Consider the following 27225-nt stretch of genomic DNA (forward strand, 5'->3'; position numbering starts at 1 on the left):
TGTCAGAAGCTTTGCCGTTACCCATGGCATCCACATCTTATCTAGGGATGCTCGTGTATGGTCCAGAAGAATGTGTAACACTATGCCTCTTGAGTGACCAAATATTCAACCACCACCGTTGTCACCACTTCTCCAGTACGGAGACCATGATGAGGGCATTGGCCACACACTTTCTATTCACACAGAGCGCTCCAGCCTGTATACCACCTACTACATGATGTACCAAAGACAGTGGCTTTCAACCCTCCTCATGCTGCAAACCTTTAGCAAAGTTACCATGTTCTGGTGACCACCAGTCATAAAATTATTTTCATTCAGACACCCTCACTACAATTTTGCAGTTGTTATGAATCTTAACAGACATATTCTAACTGAAATTTTTCTGGTGCTGTGAATTGTCACAGATACATCTTTGCTGCAGATGGTCTTTGGGAGGGTTGATTCCCACTGTTTGACAACAACTGCCATAAAAGGGCTCTGTAGGATTTCACAGCACCGATACAGGTGAGTGTCCAGGTCCCATGATTTCTCAGTCTCTGTTACACATGCTCCACGTAGATGTTTTCTACATTCCATCAGAGTCCTGAGAGGGACCAATATCTCCTCGAGTCCCCCACTAGCCTAAACTCCTAGGCCAAGCTGGAATCTTGTAGTCTATATAGCAGCATTTTAAGGATTCTCGTCCCTGCTTTGGTTTTGTTACAGGGTGAGTATACCACACATGTTGGTGGCTTCAAAAGGACTATGCAAAGCCTGTCCTGTAATGGCCTTATTAGCCACAGTAACCTACAATGTGGGGATTTCAAGGAACGGCTGCTGTCACACAGTCTTCATACCAGCTCAGCCTAGGAGTTTGCTGGATACACAACTTCCTACACTGGCTCACGCTCTTAGGCCTGGTTGTCACAGTTCACCAGGCACTCAGGCCATGAGCAGTGAGATCCAGATGTCCACATCCCCTCATATAATCCCCTAGTCGCAGTTTACACAGATCAACCTCATTCTGAGATCCACTTCATCAAATTGAGGATCCCAGAACTGTCTAATCAGGCCATGTTATTGTTCTTCCAGTCTGAATAGCCATGCACACCATGTTCACTAGACCAGCAAGTGGAGAGCACTAGTCACAAACATGGCTTCCCCTGAACACAACACAAAACAGAGCTGAGGACCCAGGTTCAGTAGGCCAGTCCAATATGATGAGACCAGGACACATGATTGCAGGCCACCAGCACAGGGCAGGGCCTTTCCTTGGTCTCACAACATGTGCATCAGCCAAGCCAGATTTAAACCTGGTTCCTCTCATGCTCATGCATTCTCCCCTCAGCAGGCTGGGTGCAGACCCAAAATTCCTCCCTCATCCCCAAACCCAGACACATTTTCATCCTCTACATACCCACCCTTCACTATGTGGTCCAGGTGGTATTGTACAGATTTTGAACCTTATCACTGAGTTGGGGTGTTTTGGTCCCACCATTCACAAATTTGAATCTGTTAGAACCAGCCTGGACCCTTCAGTTCTCAGTCAGTCCAGCCTTGGACATTTTCTGAAGCTTTGACCTTACTAATGGAATCCCCATCGTCTAGGGATGCCTGCCTATGGTCCAGAAGTCTGTCCAACACCAAATCGTCCTTTGTGACCCAGATAACCATCCACACCAATTGACCTCACTCTCTCAGGACAGAGGTCTTGCTGTGGGCATAGGCCTTACACTTTCCATTCAAGGAGAGTGACCCAGTCTCTATCATATCTACGATTTGAAAACCATAGGACAGTGGGTTTCAACGCTCCTCATGCTGCGACCATTTAGCAAAATTTCTCGTGTTCTGGTGAACACTGATGGTAAAATTGCATTCATTGGGAGATCCTAACTGCAATTTTCCTGGTGTTATGATTCGCCATATAAATTTCATTACTTCAGGTGGTCTTTAGGAGGGTTGCTTCCCACTGCCTGAGAACACCTTCCCTAAGAAAATGTCTCTATAGGATTTCACAACACCAAGTCAGATGAGAGTCCAGATCCCATGATATCTGCGTCATTCTTTTTGACACTGAGCTGATGGAATCTGCACACCAACACAGTAAAAAGAGGGACCAATAACCCAGAGATTATGCCACTACCTAAAACTCCCAGGCCAAACTGGAATATTGAAGCCTGCATGGCTACATCTCGTGGATTTTTGCCCCTGGTCTGGACTTCTTAGAATGTGACCATACCCTACATGTATGAGGCAGCAAAAGGACTGTACAAAATTCTGACTGGGTGATTGTCAAATATAATGGAGTCACCGTCCTTAAGTAGAGGGATTTCTAGCAAGTGCTGCTGTCATACAGATTGCATTCCAGCTCAACCATAGAGTCTTCTAGTAATGGATCCTCCTACACTGGCTTAAACCTTTAGGTCTACCTGGGACTGTTCTCAAACATCCAAGCCATGAGCAGTGAGGGCCACATGTCCACAGCTTCTCATAGTGGTATTGGCCCATATCTCACATTACACCCTAGTCCTGTGATCCTTTCCAGCAAAGTCTAGATTCCAGAACTGCCTTCACAGGCCGTGTTTCCATTCTCCCAATCTAGATGGCTATGCACACCATGTGCACTAGAAGAGCAAAGAAATAGCACTAGTCACATACATGGCTTTCCCTGAACAGAACAGAAAGCAGAGCTGAGGACCCAGGTTCTGTAGGCCAGTCCAATATGATGATAACAGGACACATGATTGCAGGCCACCAGCACAGGGCAGGACCTCTCCTTGATCTCAAAACATGTGTATCATCCAAGCCAGATTTGAACCTGGTTCTTCTCATGCTCATGCATTCTCTCTTCAGCAGGCTGTGCTGTGTCCCACAACTCATCCGTCAATCCAAAATAGGCACAGCCATATTTTCATCCTCCATTTCCCTGTCCATCACTATGTGGTCCAGCTGGAATTGCACATGTTTTTGAACCTGACCACTTTGTTGGGGGATTTTTGTTCTCACCCCCAAATTTTAATCATATAAAACTACCTGGGATTCTTTCGTTCCCAGTCAGACCATCCTCAGAGATTGTCAGAAGCTTTGCCGTTACCCATGGCATCCACATCTTATCTAGGGATGCTCGTGTGTGGTCCAGAAATCTGTGCAACTCCAATGCTTATTGAGTGACCAAGATATTCAACCACCACCTTTGTCACCACTTTCCCAGTACAAGGCCTTCATGAGGGCATAGGCCTTACACTTTCCATTCATGCAGAGTATTCCAGCCTGCATACCACCTACTTCATGATGAACCAAAGACAGTGGCTTTCAACCCTCCTCATGCTGTGACCCTTTAGCAAAGTTTCTCATGTTCTGGTGACCACCAGCCATAATATTATTTTTATTTAGAAGTCTTTACTGCAATGTTGCTCATGCTATGAATCGTCACAGACATCCTAATTTTAATTCATCTGGTGCTTTCAATTGTCACAGGCATATCTTTGCCTCAAATGGTCTTTGGGAGGGTTGCTTGCCACTGCCTGACAACAACTGCCATAAAAGTGTTCTGTATGATTTCACATTACTGAGCCAGGTGCATGTCCAGATCCCACGATTTCTCAGTCTTTGTTACACATACACCATGCACATGTATTCTGAAAACCAACAAAGTCCTGCTAGAGACCAATATCTCCTCGACTCCCCCACTAGCCTAAACTCTTAGGCCAAGTTGGAATCTTGTCATCTAACTGCCAGCATTTCCAGCATTCTCATCCCTGCTTTGATCTTGTTACATGGTGAGTATACCACACATGTTTCTGGCTTCAGAAGGACTATGCAAAATCCTGTCCTCTAAATTCCTTTTGCGCCATAGTCAACCTACAATATAGGGATTTCAAGGAAAGGCTGCTGTTACACAGACTTCGTATCAGCTGAGCCTAGGAGTTTTCTAGATACCTAACTTCCAACACTGGCTCATGCTTTTAGGCCTGGTTGGCACAGTTTGCCAGTTATTCAAGTTATGAGCAGTGAGATCTATGTGTCCACAGCTTTTCATATAATCCCCTAGTTCCAGTTCTCACAGATCACTCTTATCCTGTATTCGACTTATCAAAGTGAGCATCTCAGTACTGCCTTCACAGGCCATGTTCCCTTTCTCCCAGTCTAGATGGCTATGCACACCATGTGCACTAGACCATCAAAGGGAGAACTCTAGTCACAAACATGGCTTCCCCTGAACACAACACAAAACAGAGCTGAGGACCCAGGTTCTCTAGGCCAGTCCAGTATGATGAGACCAGGACACATGATTGCAGGCCGCCAGCACAGGGCATGGCCTTTCCTTGGTCTCACAACATGTGCATCAGCCAAGCCAGCTTTGAACCTGGTTCCTCTCATGCTCATGCATTCTCCCCTCAGCAGGCTGAGTTGTGTCCCACAGTTCCTCCCCCATCCCAAAACAGGTACAGACACATTTTCAGTCTCTATTTTCCTGCCCATCACTAGGTGGCCCAGCTGATGTTGCATATTGTTTTGAACCTGACCACTTAATTGTGGCATTTTGGTTCTCATCCCCAAAGTTTAATCATTTAGAATTAACTGGGATCCTATCACGCCCAGTAGGATCAGCTTCAGAAATTGTCTGAAGCTTTGCCTTCAGCCACATCACCCACATCCTCTAGGGATGCTTGTCTATGGGCCTGTGCAACATCATTGCCTCTCGAATGACCAAGATATTGAACCACCCCTGTTTTCCCAACTCTCCCAGGACAGAGTCCTTTCTGTGGTCATAGATCTTACACTTTATCTTCATAGAGAGTGACCGAGATCCTAGCCTATCTGCTATTTGAAAACAATACGACAGTGGGTTTCAACCCTCCTCATGCTGTGATCATAAGGCAAAATTTTTCATGTTCTAGTGAACACTGACCGTCAAAGTGTTTTCATTGGAGCATCCTACCTGCAGTTTTGCTGTTGTTATGAATCATAATATAAATTGCATTGCTTCAGATGGTCTTTGGGAGGGTCACTTCCCACTGCTTGAGAACACCTTCCCTAAGAAAATGTCTCTATTGGATTTCACAGCACCAAGCCAGGTGAGAGTCCAGATCCCATGATTTCCCAGTCATTCTCTTTGATACCATGCTTATGTAATCTGCACACCAACACAGTCTGGAGAGGGACTAATAACCCGGCAATTATCCCACTACCTTAAACTCTTAGGCCAAGCTGGAATATTGAAGATGCATGGCTACATCTCATGGATTCTTGTCAATGGTCTGGATTTCTTAGAATGTGACCATACCACACATGTATGTGGCACTAAGGGACTGTGCAAAATCCTGTGTGAGTGATTATAAGAAATGCCACAGTCACACTATTTACTGTAGAGGGATTTCTAGGAAGTGCTGCTGTCATATAGAATACATGTATTGTATAGAATACATGAAATGTATAGAATACATTTCAGTTCAACCATAGAGTCTTCTAGTAATGGATCCTCCCACACTGGCTCACACCCTTAGTTTTCACTGGGGCTGTCCTCTAGACATTCAAGCCATGAGCAGTCAGTGCCACATATCCACAGCTTCTCACAGTGTCATAGGCCCAGGTCTCAGTGATTGCCCATATCCTGTGGTCCATTCCAACAAAGTGAGGATCCCAGAACTGCCTTCACAGGCCATGTTCCCATTCTCCTAGTCTAGATGGCCATGCACACCATGTGCACTAGACCAGCAAGGGGAGAGCACTAGTCACAAACATGGCTTCCCCTGAACACAACACAAAACAGAACTGAGGACCCAGGTTCTCTAGGCCAGTCCAGTATGATAAGACCAGGACACATGATTGCAGGCCACCAGCACAGGGCAGGGCCTTTCCTTGGTCTCACAACATGTGCATCAGCCAAGCCAGCTTTAAACCTGGTTCCTCTCATGCTCATGCATTCTCCCCTCAGCAGCCTTTGTTGGGTCCCACAACTCCCCTTCCATCCCAAAATTGGCACAAACACATTTTCATCCTCCATTTCCCTGCCCATCTCTAGGTGGCCCAATGGTGTTGCACAATTTTTTTAACCTTACCACTTAGTTGGGGCATTTATGGTGCCACTGTCACCAAATTTGACCATTTAGAATCAACTGGGATCTTTGGTTCACTGTCAGACCATTTTGAGAGATTATTTGAAGCTTTGCCCTCACCTCTGGCATCCACATTCTCTTGGGATCCCTGTCTATGGTCCAGAAGTCTATGCAACACCAAAGCCCCCTGAGTCACCAAGATATTCAACCATCACCATTGTCTCCACTCTCCAGAACAGAAACCTTGTTGTGTACCTAGGCCTTATAGTGTCCAATCCTGGGGAACACAAACTCTAACACATCTATTTTAAAACACATGAAAGTGGATTTAACCTTCATAATTCTTTGACCCTTTAATACAGTTCCTCATGTTGTTTTTATCAGTAACCATGCAATTATTTTTGTTGAGACTTCCTCAGTGTTATTTTGCTACTCTTATGAATTTTAATGTAAATATCTGATGATCTTTGAGTAATGTCATCCCCACGTTGAGAACCTCTGCAGTCATAAGAGGTCTCTGTTGCTTTCTTTGCACAGCCCCAAACCAGGTGAGTCTTTCTGATCATATCATTTCTCAGCCCCTCATACACAAAGGCCTAACTGATGTAATCTGTACTCCAACCCAGCCATGAATATCACCAATAACCCAGAATCTCTAATCCCTGCCCTCCTAGGCCTAGCCTGAACCTAGTCATTTGCATGCCACCTCTTCATAGATTTCTGTCCTAAGTGTCTCGCCTTCTTACAATGTGCCCATCCTTCACATCTATTTGGTATCCAATTACAAAATCCCATCTGCTGACTGCGTCACGTGACAGTCACTATGCTTCATTGGGACTCACAGAAAGTGCTGGGTTCAAGCAGTCCACATACCAGCTCAGCCATGGAGTATTCTTGGACTTTATCCGCCCACATTGTCACGTGCTCTTTGACCTAGCTCGAGTCATCCTCCATATAAAACAAGCCTAGATAGGTGAGTGCCTTGGCCCTAAGCTCCTCACACTATCCAATCTCCCAGGAATCCCTGGTCTCCCACAGCTTGTGGCAAAGTGAGGAACCCAGCGCTGCCTTCACAGACCATGTTCCTTTTCCCCAGTCTAGATGGATATGTACACTTTGTATACTAAACCAGCAAGGGGAGAGTTCTAGTCCCAAACATGCCTGCCTATCGTCACAATGCAGGGTCCAGCTGAGATTCTGTGTCCCAGGCCAATTAAGTAAGACTAGCGCATGCCTTTTGTGTTCATCTCCACACTCCAGGGCCTAACCCTGGTCCCACAGCACATGCATCAGACCAGCCCATTTCGAGGCCCAGAAGGGGTATTGAATGTCCCCTTCCCTGGGTTCTCTCCATTTCACCAGCCCCAAGAACTAGATTTTGTCTTGTAGCCTTCACACTACACTGTCTTGGATACTGATGCAAATTTTAGCTTGCCACATGGTACACATGGTACACACCATTGGTCATATCTTGGGCCAGGAAACCTGCGTAATGCAATATCATATCCTGCTGAGTATGTATGCCCCATACGCCCCTTCTGTTTCTATCTTGGCAGACAGATCTGTATTCATGAAGCATCCTATAACCACAGCTTTAGAATTGTCACTGGAATGTCACCTAGCCTGTCTCCAAACTATTGTGTCTTTTTGGGGTCATGCAGGGTTAGGGTTAGGTGGATGGCAGAGATTCTTAAGTGCTCATGCAATCTCTGCACTGCCTCACCTAGCTGTGGGTCATGTAGCTTGCTCACTAGTCACTCCTGTTGGTTTTTGCAGATCACCCCTCAAAATCTTCATCTGCCTGTCACCTCCATGCTCCCAGAAGCCGTATCTAAGTTCATCAACCTGTTCTATACACAAGTCTAGTGAGAGATCTAGATTCTCAGTCACCTCCTCTGCCCACATCCTTCCAGGCATAGGTGTGGTCCATTGCTTTGTCCATAAACTCAGCCATATTAGTGCTGTAGGGATCCTAATGAGCAAATGTAATCTCCACTCATAGGCCTAGCTAGGTTCCTATAGCATAGACCCCAACGTTGCCTAATGTGAAACCCAGATCCTCCATTCCCAATTGACCTTCCCTCATTCTGAGGTTTAACTATGGTCACAAATTTGTATACCAGTCCAGCTCGTTGAGTTTCCCAGATGCCTGCATGCTTCCCAGTCCTTATGTGTCCTAACCCTTTGTCCTCCCAGTCATATCTTTGGTTCCACAGCCTGTGGACCAGTCAATTCTAATGAGTGATACTGATGTTCCCTGTTCTGAGTTGTCCCCCATACTCCCAGTTCTAGCTGGAGTCATGCAGCTTGTGCAACAGCACAGTAAGACAATTGTCCTCAATCCCCAAATGCCCATGGCTACTCTGATCACCCTAGTCACCTGGGGTCCCTTAGTCTGTGTCCCAACAAGCTGGATAATTTCCCCAGATTCCTATATGCTATATCAGCCCCACACTTCCAGAGTGCCCAGCTCTGGTTCTACAGCCTATGGGCCAGATCAGTTTGTGAATTCCCTAGAACCTGGCCTGCCTGTGCTGATCACTTTCTCCCAAGCTTAGATAGGGTCTCATAGTCTGTGTATAAAACCAATCACAATGAATTACTTAAACCCACCACACACCTGTACCTTTCCCACACTCCTAGGAGTTTCAAAATGGCATTGGGAGGCACGTTATTTTGTGAGTTTTCTTAAAATTCCATATCAACTGTATATTGGATTATACATATTTATTTTAATGGCATTGAGCTACACATGGTGCAGTGTTCCCTACAAGAGCCATAGACCATCTAACAAAAATCCCAGTGTCAGACAGAGGAAACCTTCCTTTGAGTTGTTGATCAATGGGCATACAAGAGACTCCCAACACAATTTAGGCTTACTGTCATTGCCCTCCCATGATTGTCTCCCACAAGTTGAAGGTAAGATCCTATTGCAGAAGACACCAGACACTTTGAAGACACAGCTTAGAGGAGAACTGACCTGGAAGTCTCCTCCCTGGAGACTCACTCTCAAAATATCTAGAGATGCTACGCAAGTTTTCAAGGAAGAAAAGTAAACAATAGTCCTATCCAGCTGTAAAGCCTGGGAACCACAACAATGCCTGGTTCAGCAAGCTATCTCCAGTGGTGCAATAGTGATACTTTATCTCAGCGCTAACCAACAGCTCTCTAGTTGGACATGAGACATGCTTAATACCCACAGATATATGTAGTTCTCACCCTTCATTAAAGAAGCTTTTTTTTTTTTTAAAGAAGAAACTAAAGAGATCCACAACAGGTCTAAATATGGAGAAAAGTAACCAACTGATACATCTATAATTAAGCAGGGAAGATTGCAGAAGAGGAACTGGAAAGAGTATAAGAGCCAGAGGACTAAGGATGCCTGCTGCTAGAGAGTATCTTCTATATATGACAGGAATAACATACCCATGAAATCTCAACAATACGGTTGCCTGCACAAGAACTCCCTAATGACCATATAAGTTGGCATGCCAACCTGGATGGGGGAAATTTCACAAGGTCCCATCCCTAGATAAAGAGCTACAGGCAATTAATGGCTTCTGAGAGAGGGAAAACAAGAAAGAATATTGATGTCTATTACTTGATAAAATGATTATGGATTATATCAACAAAGTTTAGATTAAAAGAAACAGAGACCATGCAAAATGAAGGAAAGTTATTAGACTTTTTAAGTATTATACTTTTAAAATTCTAGGATGAAAGGACACAACTATTGAACTGAAAATATGCGATATCCTTCAAAATGGGGAAGTTGACCTTGGTGGTGTACATCTTTACTCCCCGTACCTGGGAGGCAGAGGCAGGTGGATCTCTCTAAGTTCAGAGTCAACCTGACCTACATAGTGAGTTCTAGGCCATGTGATCTACACTATAATACCCTGTCCCAAAATAAAAATAAATAAATGTAAATGAAGAAGAATGAGTCAAAGGCAAGTGAGAAATTAGTGGTCCCAATACTCTCTCCAAATGCCAAACAACATAGGTCCATGGGTCAAACTTGTCTCAGTCTCTGAGGGTTGAGCCTCCACTTCATTTTCAGAGGCCAGGCTTCTCTCTCCCAGCAGGTCTACAGGCACAATATTAAATCCAAGAAAATAACTTCTCAAACTCTAGGACAGAATGAAGTCAGACTTACTTGGTGTATTGGATTTGCTTGGGCTGTCACCCTTTTATGTTTCTACGGTCTACTACTTTCCTCTACTCTGTCCTAAAAAACTTTGAAATGTATAGATTCATGGATTTTACAACTTAGGAGGAATTTGTGCTGGGGATAAAATCCAGGCAAGTCTTTGCATACACTAGGCAAGTTCTCTACCACTGAATGGTAGTCCAACTTTTAAAGAAAATGTTTCTTGAGACAGAGCCTTTTCTGAATTACTTTCTAATTGACTATAGATGTGATGAGACTAACTGCTTGCATTCCTGCCTTGACTTCCTGGAAATAATGGACCTGGAACTGTAAGCCAGGTAAAGCTTCTCTCCCTAGAGTTGCTTTTGGACAGGTTATTTTATCACAGAAGCAAAAATGAAACTAGAACACCAGACCTGTCTGAATGTGGCCCCTTTAATTTAATTCACTTATTCTGATTCTAATGGCTAATAATAGCTATAGGTCAGGATAAAAGGGTCTAAGCTACCTGTCATGACCTTACAGATGCTTTACAGTCTTGAAGTGATCTGAGAACTCCTCTATAAAAATGGGATACCTGGACTACCAACACGGACAGGGTATTACTGTTGTAAAAAGAAGTATCAAAACTACTACTAACCTGATCTTACTGAATAAATTAATGAAGACCAAAGAGATGCAGTGACTGACCTATATCTAAGTGGGGCATAGAGAAACTGAAATTGAAACTAATTATTTTCTTTTAATTGAGCTTTCTTTCTCTCCACTACATGGAATGTGTCACACCATCCTCCCTCACTATTATGAGAGCATACTTAGCCTCAAGATATTGTTAAAGCTCTCATAACTGATAGAATCTGTAATATATGAAGTTCTGTGATATATTCATTCTTCATTTCAAGAAACACACAATAAAAATAAATGTGCTCTGTGGTACACCCTAAACTAGATATAGAATTATGTTAGATATTCAAGAGAATCACTACTGAGAAATTCTCTCCTTTTTTTCATTTTCTTCTTTCATGTGTGTGTGTGTGTGTGTGTGTGTGTGTGTGTGTGTGTTGTGTTGGGGGCGGTGGTACTGAGGGCCTTCTGAGCACCAGGCAAGTGTTCCTCACCCCTGAGTGATTCTTCTTCAATATATATCTAGAAGTAAAACCTAGAATTTTTTTCTAATTAAAAATCATTTTATTTTGCTTGTTTGTTTGTGGGAGGAGCCACATGTGGAGGTCAGAGGATATCATGTGGCATTTGGTTCTTTCCTTCTACTATATGGGACCTAAGGACTGAACTCAGGTTAGCAGGCTTAGTATCAAGCACTGTTACCCACCTGAGCCATCTTGTCAGTCCCAACCTAAATTTTTCTAAAAGACCCAGAATTCTTCATTTGAAAAGGGTTGTAGGAAACCATATTATCCATTTCCTCTCCCTCAAGAGTTGTGCCCAGTTTGAGTCAGTAAAATCAGACCTAAAAGAACAGAGCACCCAAGGACTTATTCAATGTATATGTCTATCTATGAAGTGGGGGACAAGACACATTTTTAATTAACTCAGTAGCTCCTAAAGGTAGATCTTATTATCTCTACAATCAAAGAAATCAATCTGTAAAAAAATTAAATAGGTTACCCATGATCATAATAAGTTTCTGAGCTGAGCTAATGTTTGAACTCATACACTCTGGTGTCAAAATTTCCAGTACTTTAAAATTAAATTTTCACTTAGCATGTACAGTGATGGGCTTCATTATGGCATGCCCTTATAAGCATTATTTGTTCTTATTTGTTCCCATCCCTATCTTCCCTACCCCTTGTTCCCTGCCCACTCTGACCGGTTCTCTTTCTTTCCCCTCATGGTTCGCCTATTCTGATTTTTTAATCACATGTATTCCATTATGCTTTCTTCCAACCCCCTTAAGATCGCTTCAGATCTTGAGAGGACAATAATCAACTTTATATGGAGAAACAAAAAACCCAGGATAGCCAAAACAATCTTATATAATAAAGGATCGTCTGGAGGCATTACCATCCCTGACCTCAAACTCTATTACAGAGCCTCAGTATTGAAAACAGCTTGGTATTGGCATAAAAACAGAGAAGTCGATCAATGGAACCGAGTAGAAGACCCTGATTTTAACCCACAAACTTATGAACACCTAATTTTTGATAAAGGAGCTAAAAGTATTCAATGGAAAAAAGAGAGCATCTTCAACAAATGGTGCTGGCAGAACTGGTTGTCAACGTGTAGAAGAATGAAAATAGATCCATATCTATCACCATGCACAAAACTCAAGTCCAAATGGATTAAAGACCTCAATATTAGTCTGAACACACTGAACCTGATAGAAGAAAAAGTTGGAAGTACTCTACAACATATGGGTACAGGAGATCACTTCCTACGTTTATCCCCAGCAGCACAGACATTAAGGGCAACATTGAATAAATGGGACCTCCTGAAACTGAGTAGCTTCTGTAAAGCAAAGGACACTGTCACTAAGACAAAAAGGCAACCCACTGACTGGGAGAAGATCTTCACCAACCCTGCAACAGACAAAGGTCTGATCACCAAAATATATAAAGAACTCAAGGAACTAAACTTTAAAATGCTAATGAACCCAATAAAAAATGGGGCACTGATCTGAACAGAGAATTCTCAACAGAAGAAATTCAAATGGCCAAAAGACACCTAAGGTCATGCTCAACCTCCTTAGCGATAAGGGAAATGCAAATTAAAACAACTTTGAGATACCAGCTTACACCTGTCAGAATGGCTAAAATCAAAAACACCAATGATAGCCTTTGCTGGAGAGGTTGTGGAGAAAGAGGCACACTCATTCATTGCTGGTGGGAATGCAAACTTGTGCAACCACTTTGGAAATCAGTGTGGCGATTTCTCAGGAAATTTGGGATCAACCTACCCCAAGATCCAGTAATACCACTATTGGGAATATACCCAAGAGATGCCACATCAAATGACAAAAGTATCTGTTCAACTATGTTCATAGCAGCATTGTTTGTAATAGCCAAAACCTGGAAACAACCTAGATGCCCTTCAATGGAGGAATGGATGAAGAAAGTGTGGAATATATACATATTAGAGTACTACTCAGCAGTAAAAAACAATGACTTCTCGAATTTTGCGTGCAAATGGATGGAAATAGAAAACACTATCCTGAGTGAGGTATCCCAGACCCAAAAAGAGGAACATGGGATGTACTCACTCATAATCGGTTTCTAGCCATAAATAAAAGACATTAAGCATATAATGTGTGATCCTATAGAAGTTAAATAAGAAAGTGAACCCAAAGAAAATCATATAGTCATCCGCATGGAGAGGGGGAAGTAGACAAGATTGCAGGGCAAAAACTGGGAACTTGCGGGTGAGGTGGCATGGGGCAAAGGGGAAATGGGATGAGAAATATGAGAAGGGGAGGATGGGAGGAGCTCGGGGGATTGGGATGGTTGGGATATAGGAAGGATGGATAAGGGAGCAGCGAAGTATATATCCTATCTAAGGGAGCCATCTTAGGGTTGGCAAGAGACTTGACTCTAGAGGGGTTCGCAGGTGTCCAGGAATATGTCCCCAGCTGGTACCTTGGGCAACTAAGGAGAGGGAACCTGAAATGACCCTATCCTATACTGATGAATATCTTGCATATCACGTTAGAACCTTCATCTGGCGATGGATCGAGGTAGAGACAGATTCTCAATTTGGAGCAACGGTCTGAGCTCTTAAGGTCCAAATGAGGAGCAGAAGGAGGGAGAACAAGAGCAAAAAATCAGGACCACGAGGGATGCACCCACCCACTGTGAGAGTGGAACTGATTTATTAGGAGCCCACCAAGGCCAGCTGGTCTGGGACTGAATAAGCATGGGTTGATTCCGGACTCTCTGAGCATGGCGGTCAATGAAGACTGATGAGAAGCCAAGGACAATGGCACTAGGTTTCAATCCTAATACATGAACTGGCTTTGTGGGAGCTTAGCCTGTTTAGAAGCTCACCTTCCTGGACGTAGATAGAAGACCTTCGTCTTCCCGCAGGGCAGAGAATTTGGACTGCTCTTCAGTATCGAGAGGGAGGGGGAATGGTGTGTGGGGAGGAGAAGAAGAGTGGGGATAGGGGGAGGGGAGTGGGGGGAGGGGGCAATATTTGGGAGGAGGGGAGGGAAATGGGAAACGGGGAGCAGGTGGAAATTTTAATTAAAAAAGAATAAAAAATAAATAAAAGAAAAAAAAAAGATCGCTTCATTTTGTGGCTTCTACATTCTTTTATAACTATTAGGCATATTCCCAAAATGTCTATATATAAAGTGGACAAGAAGGGGAAGTTAAGAGGAAGGAAAGAAAGTAGAACACCAGCTAATTTCCCTCTAAGCTCAGAGACCTTATCACATCCTGTGACACAGGGAAAGCCTGAGTTTTCACAAGGAAGAGATTAAACTTGCACTCTTATTAGAGTCTTTTCAAGGGTAGCAGAATTGAAAGTGTTTAGTTTTTCAAGTTTTTTTTTTTTTTTGGTCTCTTTAATTTCATCTCAGCTAGACAGAAAATGGAAAAATTGTAGGGCTTTATGTTCCAAAACTGTTACTCATACTAGCTCCACCCCCACTCCCACTGCCACCCCCATAATACAACAGTCCAAGAAATAATGCAATGTACCTTTTGGGAAAAGTGACTTTATAGTTGTTTTGGATCCTAAGAAATATTCTTTTCTTGTTTGATGATTTCTCACCTTAACTTCCAAGCAAAGTGTTTCCTAATGCAATACTTTTGCAAGAGAAAACTACTTCCCAGTCCTGCCCAGTCTCCAGTGGATAGTAATACTGGAAACCTCCATGGCTCTTCCAGCAAATGGGACAGAGGCAGGCTATCTGGCCAATGGCTTCTGCGATAAGCTTTCTGGGAAAGATGTTATTCTGCAAGAACACAGCTTTCAGACCTGCCTCCTGTCACGGGGGTAAGGGTAAATGTTGGAGGAATAGGTGGAAGAGGGTGGACAGCATGAATACAAGGTATATGAATGTTCCAAGTAGAGGGAGAAGAACATGCTGGGTAACTCTTTTGTCTTGCTCCCAAGTAATAATACCTTAAAATAATTGCAGAGACTCTGATTCGTTGGATATATTGTATGAGATGTCACTACAGAACTTAGCCATCTATCTCAGAAGCTTCAGGTATTTATCTTGCCTTGCCTTTCTTGCTAGGCAGAGAACACTAGAAGAGACTAGGTCTGCCATATTACAGTGCTAACCTTTTGGTAAAACCTTGCATAAGGTTTTGTTAACCGTGAGTCATTCCACCATTGCCAAAAAGTTCTTTACCTGGCCAAATCCATAGTCTTCTTAGATGCCAACATATACCAGATCCCTTCAGCTGGTCTTCCTGGTTGGACTTTGACTAGGAGTTCAGTAATGTTCAATCATGCTACAGTAATTTCTTGTGACTCAGCCTCCTGAGGAGCCGTCAGATGGGATGAGTCTCTGGTAAAAGCCTGAGAGTGAGTAACTCCAATATGCTTATCCTTACTAACTAACCCTGTAAGTAATCTATCCACACCCTGAAGCAAACGTTTCCATTTGTCTGGCATTATCTGGCAAAGCTACATTTTCATTTTTAAGGAGAAAAGGAATATCAGTAAGCTGTTTCATGGTTTTGAACAAGTTCAGGAGGGAAGAAACTTAAGACTCATAGCAGAGACATATAAAGAAACTAGAGGCAGAAGATTTCAGCCACTGTCATGGCAAACACAGAATGCATTTGAAGGAATGAGGTGGGGCAAGTAGGAAAAAATGACAAGGACTTAAAAAAAAAAGGTTTCATCAGTTGTTTGCTTGTCAGACAGCCCAAGAAATGACTTTGTATTTGGGGAGCTAAATTTCTGCCTCTAATATTTCTACACAATTCCAAAATGCTTGTTCTATATATCAAACCTCACATGTAGTTTAGAGAGTGGAAAGATAGGACTAGAAAACTTCGCTTTGCAACATCAAAAAAAAAATGTGAAGACTAAGGCTCAGGTCTTCCATTCTGAGTTCAAGATGAAACATGAAGCATTTAAGATGTAAATGTAAAGTTCGGTTGCATGAACAAAAGCATAATGTTCATCAGTGAGCCAGTATTTATATTCTAGTCTAAGCTGTTAAGGCCACAAGTATGCTGGGTATGGGAGCATCTCCTATAATTCCAGTATTGGCAGAATCTGAGGGGCGAATCCAGAAAGATCAGGATTACACAGTCAGCCTTGGGTACACAGGGAGTTTCAGGCCCGCCTAATACATATAAGATCTGTCTCATAAGAATATAAGAGAGAAGGAGGGAGGGAGGGGAGAGAGAAAGACAAGGAAATATGATACTTGATATCAATTGTTTACTGCTAGATATCATACTTCACAAACAACAAAACCAATTCAAAGTGGAATCCCCGACTTTAAAAGCCAAGATAACAGGAACACAGAGTTACAGACAAGCCCACCTGGGAGAACTAAGAAACATACTACTGCCTGAACACAGCTGATCTTGTCTGGTCGTGGAAGCTAAGTTAGGTGGGCCTGTTCAGCACTTGGATGAGAGAAACTGTTGTGGCCAGAACCAACCATGACAATTGAGTTTTACCCAGTAACTTATGGCCTGCTCTTTAATTTAGTCTCAGCTAGACATAAAATGGAAGAGAATAAAAATGAAGATGAGGCAGAAACAGGTGGGTACTTTAGAGGAAAAGCATTATCAAGTCAACATTCACTGTCCCCTTAAGGTTTCCCAGGGCAAGAAGAAGCAGTACTCTTCCCTCTGTCTTCAATGGACTCACAACATGAAGAAACCACACTAATCTATAAAAAAATTGCATCCTCAAAAGTCCTTGACTCTACTAAGCCTTCTAGTCAGTCTCTTTCTTGATGTTCCACAGAATTGAGCATGGAAGAGTCTACACAAAGATACTCCAAGTGAGTCAAGAAGTTTGATGTGAGTATGCTTGTTTTCCCAAGAAAAAATTAGTTTGCTAATCTCTATTAATGAGTCAGGCAGACCTTACTAGCCAGTCCTAAATGAAGTTACACTCTTCTCCAAGCTGTATTCTCAGTTTGCAACACCTATACCAATTAAGTTCTATTTCTTCACCATTGTTATAAATTCCCTAAATTTATTTCTCATTGTGTTATGCAAAACCTCCCAAAATTTGGTTTAAATATCTGTTTAATCATACTTTTAAGAACTTCAGTGAAAAACTTCTTTTATATTTGTCTTTCTGGCCACAAGGCCTTCTCTTTTGAATCTCCTCTTACCTGCTGGCTTGTATTATACAATCCTTCTGCAGTGTCTCTCACTACTGCTACTTTCATTGTCCCTCTTCTTACATTATTTTTATTTTCAGGACCAATACACTATTCCTAAAGCACAGTAACAAAGCTTTCATTTATGCCTGCCTATACTAGATACCCCAAAGATAGCTGTATCCTTTACTTGCTACTTGGTAGATGTTACCTTCTGTCTTTCTTTGTCTTCCTATCATCAAAATCAATGCTGACTGTTCAATAGATAAGAGACACAGTAGGGAATAAGCCTGTGTTTTCTAGAGAACTGCTCATTTCAAATATCCACCTAAATTTTCAGACGGCATGTTCTAATTTTTGTTTGGAAAATATGGTCACCATAAGTGTAATGCATTCATGAAAAATACATAGTAGATAGGTCCATGCAATTCAGTTTGAGAGACAAAATGTCCTTAAAGTTCTAGAGGCATTCAAAGACAATACACCAGAGAGGACCAATACATAGACAAATTTTAACAAATCGAGTTGAGTTGGGCCTTGGGAGATATCTGGATACAGTATGCATGAGATTTGGGGTTAGGGTCATCATCTCAGCAAATTAAAAAGCCATTTGTATGGGTATAAAATATTGCTCAGCTGCATCTTATGACATTGGCCAGTTCCTTGGCACCAGTACTCGATGCTGAGATCAGTTGTCAAAACACTTTGCCCAATCTCTTGGTATCTCTTGACCCCACACCCCACATAGCTAGCTCATTCCCTGAATTCATCTGAGTGGCTTCCTAGGATGGTCCACTTCTACTAGTCAATTAGAAGTCAAGCAAATTCACTTAACTATATACATCAAAGAGTCCCAACCAGTAACTTGATATGATCATAAAACTCAAGGCCAAAACTCATTCAAACATTTTGCTTTCATCTCTTAATTGATTTAGAGAAGTTACCTAGATATAACATACATCAGTGCTGATGTAAACCAATAGGCAGATTATTTCAAAATAGTAAATGAGTAGATAAATTCAGATAGGAATCAAGTACATAGATTAAACAATTACATTATGTGAATATCAAGTTCCATTAGCTGATAAGTGAACAGGCAAGAAAATTTCATGACAGAGTAAGATGGGTAGAAATGATTAAGTTTCTTTGACATGACTTACGAAAGCCCAAAGGAATTAGAATATTAAAAACTGGTTGGAAGTGAACTGGGGAAAAGGCAATGAAGCTTTGCCTAAACTTTTCATGAAGGAATAATAAAATTTATACAGGGCCTTGACTCACCTGACAAGTACAATTGCCTTTACTCTTCATTGTTTTTTTTTCTAATGCCTCTTAAAATAAGCATGTCCAAAACCTTGTATCACCAAATTACTGACAGAAATTGCAGAAATTCTTGGGAACAATGAAAATCAACTAGTACTACTACTATAATTATTAACATCTAGACAAATTAACAGATAAATAAGTAAAATTGATTACAAAAAAAAGTCATGCTACAGAGCTATCCTAGGAATGGACAGTTAGCGTCTTGAAGGCTATTTCAGGTATCTTGCTAGCTGCATATATGTTACAGGCATTGTGAACAATTTCTAGGAATGACTTATGAACGTTAAACACATTGCCTAGGAATTGTTTACAATTCCTGATTTAACATTCTTCTGCAAAAGAAATACAAGTTAGCTTGATCATACACTGGCTTTAAGGTAGAAGGCAGTATTTCTGCAGGCCTGCTGTATAATGGGAAAATTTACTTTTATATATATAAAAAGACAATGGCTAAATAGCCCTGCTGTTCACTTCAAAGACTCAGATGCAGAAGACTATGCATGAACAGACTAAAAATAGCTAAGAGCAAAGAAAAATTCCTTTCATTAAAATGAATTAATTGTATAACAGTCATAAATCCAAACATATAGCGCATAAAATTTCAATAATTGAATTAAGAATTTAAGTCTACATTTTTTTCTTTTCACTTTTTTGAATAAATTAGGTACTAGCAATGTTTGTTTTTAATAGATCAGGATTTGTACACTCAGATATGTACAGAACTGTCTGAAATAGTCCTTCTGAGGATATGTTCTGATGTTGCCATTGTTGAGAGTATTTTTGAAATCCTGCTCTGAGAACTGCCTTCTGAGCCAGCTTGTGAGACAATAACACAATCACATTGTTTTTTGTCACATTTCAAAACTTACTTTCAACAAAGTAAGTACACAATTTGTGTCAACTAGATTAATCTTAGAAAACAAAATGCAGTCACATTGTTACTAAAGCCCTGTCCCAGGCCTCCCTTATAATCTTTGCTCAGGCTAGATGCAGGACAGTCCCTTACTCTCTACCCAAGTACTCTAAAAGGCATGTCCACTTGAGAAGGAGTGACTAAAATTTGTTCCAAAAGCCTAGACTAAACTTTACAATGAACTTTCATGGCATAGTACGTTTGGCCAGACTAGGTGGCTGAACTGTAAGCTTCGCAACAGCAGTTCCCTGCCTTATTGGTAGCACTTACAGCCATGTTTTGGATGTTGTCATTGCACAATAAATACCTGTTGAATGGTAGGTGGGTGGATGTGGGGGAAGGTGCTAATGGATGTATGGATAGATGGAAAAACTTCCTTAAAGAGTTACTATGGATCCATCTTGGGATGCAGCTCAGTGATAGAGCACTTGCCTAGCATACACAAGTCCCTGGTATCATATCCCCAGCATAGGAGTAAAATAAAATAGCTATCCAGGCACAGCAAGTGTTAATGGAGGAGTGAAATACAAATGATAGCTATATGGAAAGTTTTAATTCTGGCAGTGGTGTGGGAAGTCCTGCATATGTGTTGCTTTTATTGGTTAATGAATAAAGCTGCTTTGACCTATAACAGGGCAGAATGGAGTAAGGTGGAAATTCCAAGCAGATAGAGGAGGAAAGAAGGTGGAGTCAGGGAGATGCCATGTAGCCACCGAAGGAGACAGACAACCTGAAACCTTCCGGGTAAACCACAAGCCTCGTGGTAAAATATAAAATAATGGGAATGGGTTAATTTAAGTTGTAAGAGATAGTTAATAAGAATCCTAAGCTAATAGGCCAAGCAGTGTTTTAATTAATATAGTTTCTGTGTGATTATTTGGGTCTGGGCAGCTGGGAAACAGACCAGCAGTCTCCACCTACATAACAGTGAGCCCAGGATATCACTGTTTACCAGTACTTACAAAGATTCTGGTGGTGGCTATAGCATACATGGGGACTGTGAGCTGGGTAGCTTAGAGCTATTAAACGAAGCTAGTCCCTTGACTCTTTGGGATCAGTTGCTTAGACACATTCCATTCCCAGACTAAGCCTCTGATGCAGGTCAGCTTACCTGCAAACAAGTGCCACAGGGTAACTAGTGAAACACCATTATCTAAAGTGGCTCAAACTAGGTTACATAGCACACTAACGACAAATGAAGAGCTTTGGTCTGGGATAAGGAAAATAAACTGTACGAACTCTGCACTGCTCTCTTTTCCTCCCTTTCAAGCTAGATGTCCTGAGTCTTAGTCCTCGGTGTGCTCACCTTCTCCACAGCCCAGAAAAACAAAGCTGAGGCCCTCTTCAGCTCCCCATCTGATTTGGGAATAGATCCTGTCCTAGAGACAGCAGCAGCAGCAGCTGCAGTGCTAGTAACAGTAAATAGTAAAGTCCTGCAGGTGATAGTGTTGACAACAGAGCTGTACTGGCCGAGTGTTTAATCCATGGTATACACTATATATGTAACATTTTAGTTCTCTTGACAAAAGTAATGACTCAGCAATGTTGCCATTAGTTTTGTAGCAAAACAAAGTGAGCCTATGATAGGTTAAGACACCAAACTAGTCAGGAGTCAAAGCCTTTGCCTGCCTGATTCTAGTGCCAGAGAGTAAATCACAATAGCATGCTGCCTTTCAGCATTATTTTCTGCCCTCGGCCACATCCTTCCACGGCCAACAATAAAGATGCAAAAGAAAGCTAAACATACACCCTAGTTCAAGTCTAAAATGATTTGGTCCAACTTTATTGTATGCGATAATAGTAGCTGCAAAACAACCCAATCCTAGAGTCTGAACATCTGTTTTAAGACCTTGAGTGAGTATGTTTTTCTGGAATACCCCTTCAGAAATTTTTTGAACATTTGTTCAAACAAGCTGAGGTCTGGACACCCTCTGATGCCTTTCTCGATTGGTTATGCGCCAAGTATGACATGATCTTCTGCATGTGGTTTGAGTTAGGTGGAAGTGTTGCACATGCCTGGGATACTGGGCAAGCCCACTAGAGCTGCCCCTGGATGCAGACAAGGCTGACTCCAGCAGGCCCACTGAAGGAGATGGTAGATCTGTGGTGACTGGGATGGGAGTACCAGTTGGATGGCTCACCCCAAAACCCCCATTGAGCTGGGCCCTTTGTATTCCAACAATTCTTTCTCCTTCTGCCTGGATATTTAATTGTGTTTGGGACAAGTTCCAAAATACCCAGTGGTCTTCTCAAGTCATATGACTCGAGAGAGTTTCAGAGCACTGAGCCTGAAGGACTTGTTGCTATGGTCTGGCTTTCTTGCTGCAAACCACAGGGTCTCTACCTGCTGTGCCATGAGATCATTAGGGAATTGATCAATGTCTTTGGAAAGTGCCTCCTCATGCACATAACTGGAAGGGACTATAATCCCAGACAGTTTTACAGCTTTGGCAGGATGGAGGTATACACTGAGGATAGATTGAATGTCACCTCTTGGCCTGGGTTTGTGGGAGATGGCTGAAGAGCCCATCAGTAAATCTGCCATGTGGCCAAGTCCATGTGAGTGATGGAAACATGGCTGTGGGAAGAGGCCAAGGCCAGTAATGAAGGAGGAGACACTCAAACCTATGGGGAATCCCTGAATCCCCAACATCTGTGAGAAAGATCAGATGAGGCTTGGAGGTAAAAAGTAACAAGAAAGCATCCAGCAGTTCTAAGTGCGCACAGAAAGAAGTAAAAAATTACCAGTCAGCTGTGGGTAGGGAGATCTACAGGTGTCGGGTCTGCTTGAACATTCAAGTTCAGAGGCACGGCATACAGTGCAAGTGCTTCAAGACAAAAACACAATTCTTAACTAGGAGCAAGTGTTTCCTTATGTCACTATGAACTTCTGAAATTGCCTCCAAATATTCTTGAGAAAACAATCCATTCTTCCCTCTCAATGCAAAATGCATATGTACCCTGAAAATCACCTCTCCATATACTTAGTCTAACAATTCGGAGGAAGGAATGCTAAAGGTTGTGTTTGTGTGTTTTGATTGATTGAGGTTTAGAGAAAATGAACCGGGTAAGAGTTAATCACACATTTGAGATGAGAAGTCATGAGGGTCTAATAAAGGATGCTTTGGTGAAATGTGGAAGAGGTTGCCTATTGTGAGATGAAACTGTAAAGGAATAGTACCACAACTTAGCAACTGACTAGATTTATCAGGGTAATGGGAAAAAATATAAATGCCATCTTTATCATTTTTAGTGATCGATAAGATGAAAGTACTGCCAGTAAGAGGGACAGTGAATTCGGGAGAACAGGTTTTGGTGAGAAGAGAAATGCACTTAGGGTGCCAGACTGAGAACTATGACCCAGGAGGGAGGTCAAGACTAGAGACAGATGTCCAGGCAGGCATAGCTTACATGTTCTTTTACCTAAATCCAAACATGCTGGTTCCCATTCACTATCAGCACAGGCTGCAAACAATGGATATTTGAAACTTCTGCCTTTCTGCTTCTCCTGCTAATTTCCCCTGCTACCCAGCTTCTTCTGCCCTCTATCTCTAGAATGTCACAATAGGGGAACATAACTTGTCTCTTCATCTATTGCAAGCAATAACAATACATATAATATCTGTCTTGAAGAATGACTGACTCTATATTTCCAAACACATGTCATGTGTGAGTAACAGATGATCCCAACAGATTATATTAATCAGTTTCCATTTTCTTGGACGTTACTTACTTACACAGATGGAAAATTTGGTATGTAAGAGAAAAACCTAGAAAGGAAGATAAGGTGAGTGCTACAGAGTTATGGTGACCATATTTTTTGAAACAAAAATTTGACACTGGTTCTTGTTGAAAAACTTGCTGAAATCTTTTCTGGTTCAATGAGGCAATTTAGGAGATACAACTGAAACAATGAAAATTGCGTTTCCCAAGATACTTCAATTGTTCCCTGGGAACAATAGGACAAAATACTTATTGTGGGAAATACACAGAGTAGAATACCAATAACATGATACATGTTGTGGGTTTTGTGCTTTAAAGATTTTTCTTTTATTCTTTTCATATTCTTTAACTTCCAGTCTAGATTTAACAATCTGGACACTTGCTCCTTCTCTAGAGAATTCAAGGGACCAAAAATATACTGAAGGTCAGTGTATGAAGACACTTCAGAGATAAAACTGATCTTTTGTTTGTTTCTGAGATAGAGTCTCATATATATATATATATCCCAGGCTGTCCACAAACTCAAAATATAGCTGATAGTGACTTTGAACTTCTGATTCAAGATTTCCTCTACCACCCAAGAGCTAGGATCACAGACAGACATGTACCACCATGCTTTGTATAGGTGGTTTTGGTGATAGAAACTACTCTGCCAACTGAGCAATAGCATCAGCCTAAAACCATTCTTGACATTTTTTGAGATAGGGTCTTATTATGTATCCCTGGTTGTCCTGAAACTCACTTCATAGACTAGCCTCAACTCACAGAAATCCACCTGTCTCCTGAATGCTGGGATCAAAGGTATACATTACCACATCTGGCCTCCAAACACCTTTTTTAAGATACAAAGAAACTGAGATCCAAAACTATGAAATGGCTTGCCAAAGGTCAGAGCACAAGTCAAGGGCAGATCTAAGACTAGAATTTGGGTGCCTTATCGAGCCCTTATGAATATTCTTTTCCAAACACTAAGCTTCAATTTGGTGAGCAGCCTTTCTACCCCTTAATCTTTGCATTTTGTCCATAACTTTTGCTTTGGAAATCCCTGGAGGAATGGGACCCACTATCAACAGGACACAGCGCCAAAGTCAGAATAGCCATCATCTCAAGTCCCGTTGATATGCAGTAGCCCTCAACACACATTCCTCAACATCTTTCTCTTTTCTCATCTGGAACATCCACATGTCCATTACACCAAGTATCTTCTTGTCAATGTGGACATAAAGGGAAATGGGTAGAACATGGGAACCTGTTATTCCCAGATGATTAAAGGTAAGACTTTTGCATATGTGTGTGCTGGACTGTCAGCACTTTCCACACATTTCTGAACATCGTTATGAGACCCAAACATCTTGTTCAGGAACAAAGATTTACTGCTGAGAGAAAATACAGTGCTGATTGTATCTCATTTCTTGAGTTTCCTAAACTCTTTCCTATGGTGAAGCAGAAAAGTCATATTATACCTGCGTATGTTCCAAGAAGTGAATTGCTCAAATCCCACACAAGAGAGCTCTATCATAGGACTTAGTAATGTGTGTGGCAGAAGCCTTCTCCCTGATCTTTATTCCTTCTATATGGATGACATAAATGGAATCCCATCATGCACAACTTCTCTATTATGTGAAGCAAGCTTCTACAATGCCATTAACCACGTGAGATACTTTAAAAGACTCCTCTGAGCCTCTGAGCTCCTGGGTGTCTGGAAGAAGGGCCTGTAAATAAGCCTTGTCTTTTAGCCCTGAGGTCCAACAACTGAACTGCAAAGACACAAATAAGGAACTCAACTGAAGTAGGAAATTAGACTGGAGAGGGAGGTTGGCACCAAAATGTGGAGGATTTCATATGAAACCTGTGGAACACACTCTGACATAGGCTATGAATATGTATCTTTGTGTCCTTCACAGAACAGAACACTTTCCATAGCAGGGTAGCTCTCCATGGCAAGTGAAAACTTTGAAAGCTATCCCCTCCTTAGTTCAGTGCCTGTACTAAAAGTTCTGAGTCTTTAAAAAAAATATTTGACAAACTCATAGTTCCCAGGCACTCACTTCAATGTGTCGCAAGCAATTTCATTGAAGCATTGCATATACCTTGGGCCTGGGACCAAGTGCAAGAAATTTCATCCCATCAGAAAAATCATTGAGGCAGCTTAAGGTAATGGAAACTGGTGCTTTGGATTAAACCTGTCTCTTTCCATCTCTGTTTTTGGTGCCTAGATAATGGCTATGAAGGAAAAAAGCTAGAAAGTGTATAGCTTGCATACTTTGGAATTAGCGAGGGAAGAAAGACCAAATGGAGAGAATAAGGAGATAACTCTATTCTATAACTCAGTTCCAAACTGCGATCTAAAGAATAGTAAAAATAAAGTCTTTAAACCAATGGTGCGTCACAGGTCAGAGTGCTCCATCATCACTACCCAAGCTTAGAATACTCTTCGGACTGAAATCTGGGACAATTCCTTTCTCTACATTCTCTCTGTAGTGTATTGCCAAATCAGGATTTGTCAGACCTTAGCCGTGATGTTGGAAATCAAATGCTAAAAACTAAAGAGAAATGAGTCCCAGGCATACAGTGTAAGTACCTATCCCAGTTTTAAATGTCTTGATGGTGGAAAGGGGGAAATAAGAATATCAAATACAGATGGCTTTACCATTTTCAAAGATCATTTGCTTCTAAGAAACATTTCCAATATTAAGGAAGAGTTAGTAGTCACCTTGGCATGTCACAACAAGATATCACAGATTGCGTGCTGTAAACAACACATTCATTATCTCACAGTTGTAGAGGCTGAAAACCCAAACTCTCTGTCAGGATTGGTTTCTGTTGAGGCTTCTTTTCCTGGCTTGGAGATAATCATCATCTTCTCACTGTGTCCTCAAATGGCCTTTCTTCTGTATTTGTGCAGAGAAAGAAGAAAGGGGGAGAAAAAGGGGGAGGTAGGGACAAGGAGAGGAGAAGGGGAAGAGGGGGAGAGAGAGATCTGATGTCTCTTCTCTTCTTAAATAGATAGCAGTTCTATTAATTAGGCTCACACTAAAATAATCTCATTTAACCTTAATTACCTCCCTAAAACCCCTATTTCCAAATACAGTCACATCAGAACTAGGGCATCAAACTATGAATTTGGAGGAGGACACAATCCAATCTATAACAGTATTATACAATGTAGTTTTTTGGAGAGAGTGTATCAGGTAATCTAGGTTGGCCTTGAAATCCTGACCCTCCTTTCTCCACCTTCTGAGTACTTAGACTACAGGTGTGCACCTCCATGTCTAGCTTATTTGCTGAACTTTACTAATAAGGACTGAAACTGAGAGAGGTTTCGTGATTTGCACATATCGGTAAGTAGCTGAGATCAAGACTAGAACTGTTAAGCCATGGCCCTGTATTTTTTCGGTTATACTATCTTATCTTACTAAATGAATTAGGGCATACCCCTTCTGCTTTTGTTTTCTTTCTTATGAAGGTTATAGAGAATTGATATAGGTTCTTCTTCAGGGACTTTTGGTAAAATTCACTCTGAATCCACCTTGATCTGATTCTTTCAAGATAATTCTTGAACTAAATTTCTTAGTAGATACAGGCCTTTTCAAATAATCAATTCCCTTTGAGCTTTGGTAGACAGTCTTTTTAAATTAAACTTTTAGTTAGGCTAGATATTAAAGCATTTGGTAGATTGTCTTTTGGGGAATTGTATATTTGTGGTTATGACATTTCCTTATTATCCACAAGACATAGCTTTGCCTTCTCCTTACTTTCAGGTTCCAGTCATTTATGACTTTTTCTTTCATATTTTTGTCTGAACTTTCTA

General features: G+C 41.6%; 1 long non-coding RNA gene across 2 annotated transcripts in view; it reads right to left on the bottom strand.

The window, feature by feature from the left end:
- Nucleotides 1-27225, bottom strand: part of LOC130867281 (uncharacterized) — a 99582-nt gene that overhangs the window by 35189 nt on the left and 37168 nt on the right. For both annotated transcript variants that reach the window (XR_009056452.1, XR_009056451.1), the window contains one exon: nt 26128-26305. This is a non-coding gene — a long non-coding RNA (uncharacterized LOC130867281). The remainder of the gene's footprint in view (nt 1-26127; nt 26306-27225) is intronic.

The sequence above is a fragment of the Chionomys nivalis genome, chromosome X, assembly GCF_950005125.1.
Source record: "Chionomys nivalis chromosome X, mChiNiv1.1, whole genome shotgun sequence".
Taxonomy (NCBI): Eukaryota; Metazoa; Chordata; class Mammalia; order Rodentia; family Cricetidae; genus Chionomys; species Chionomys nivalis.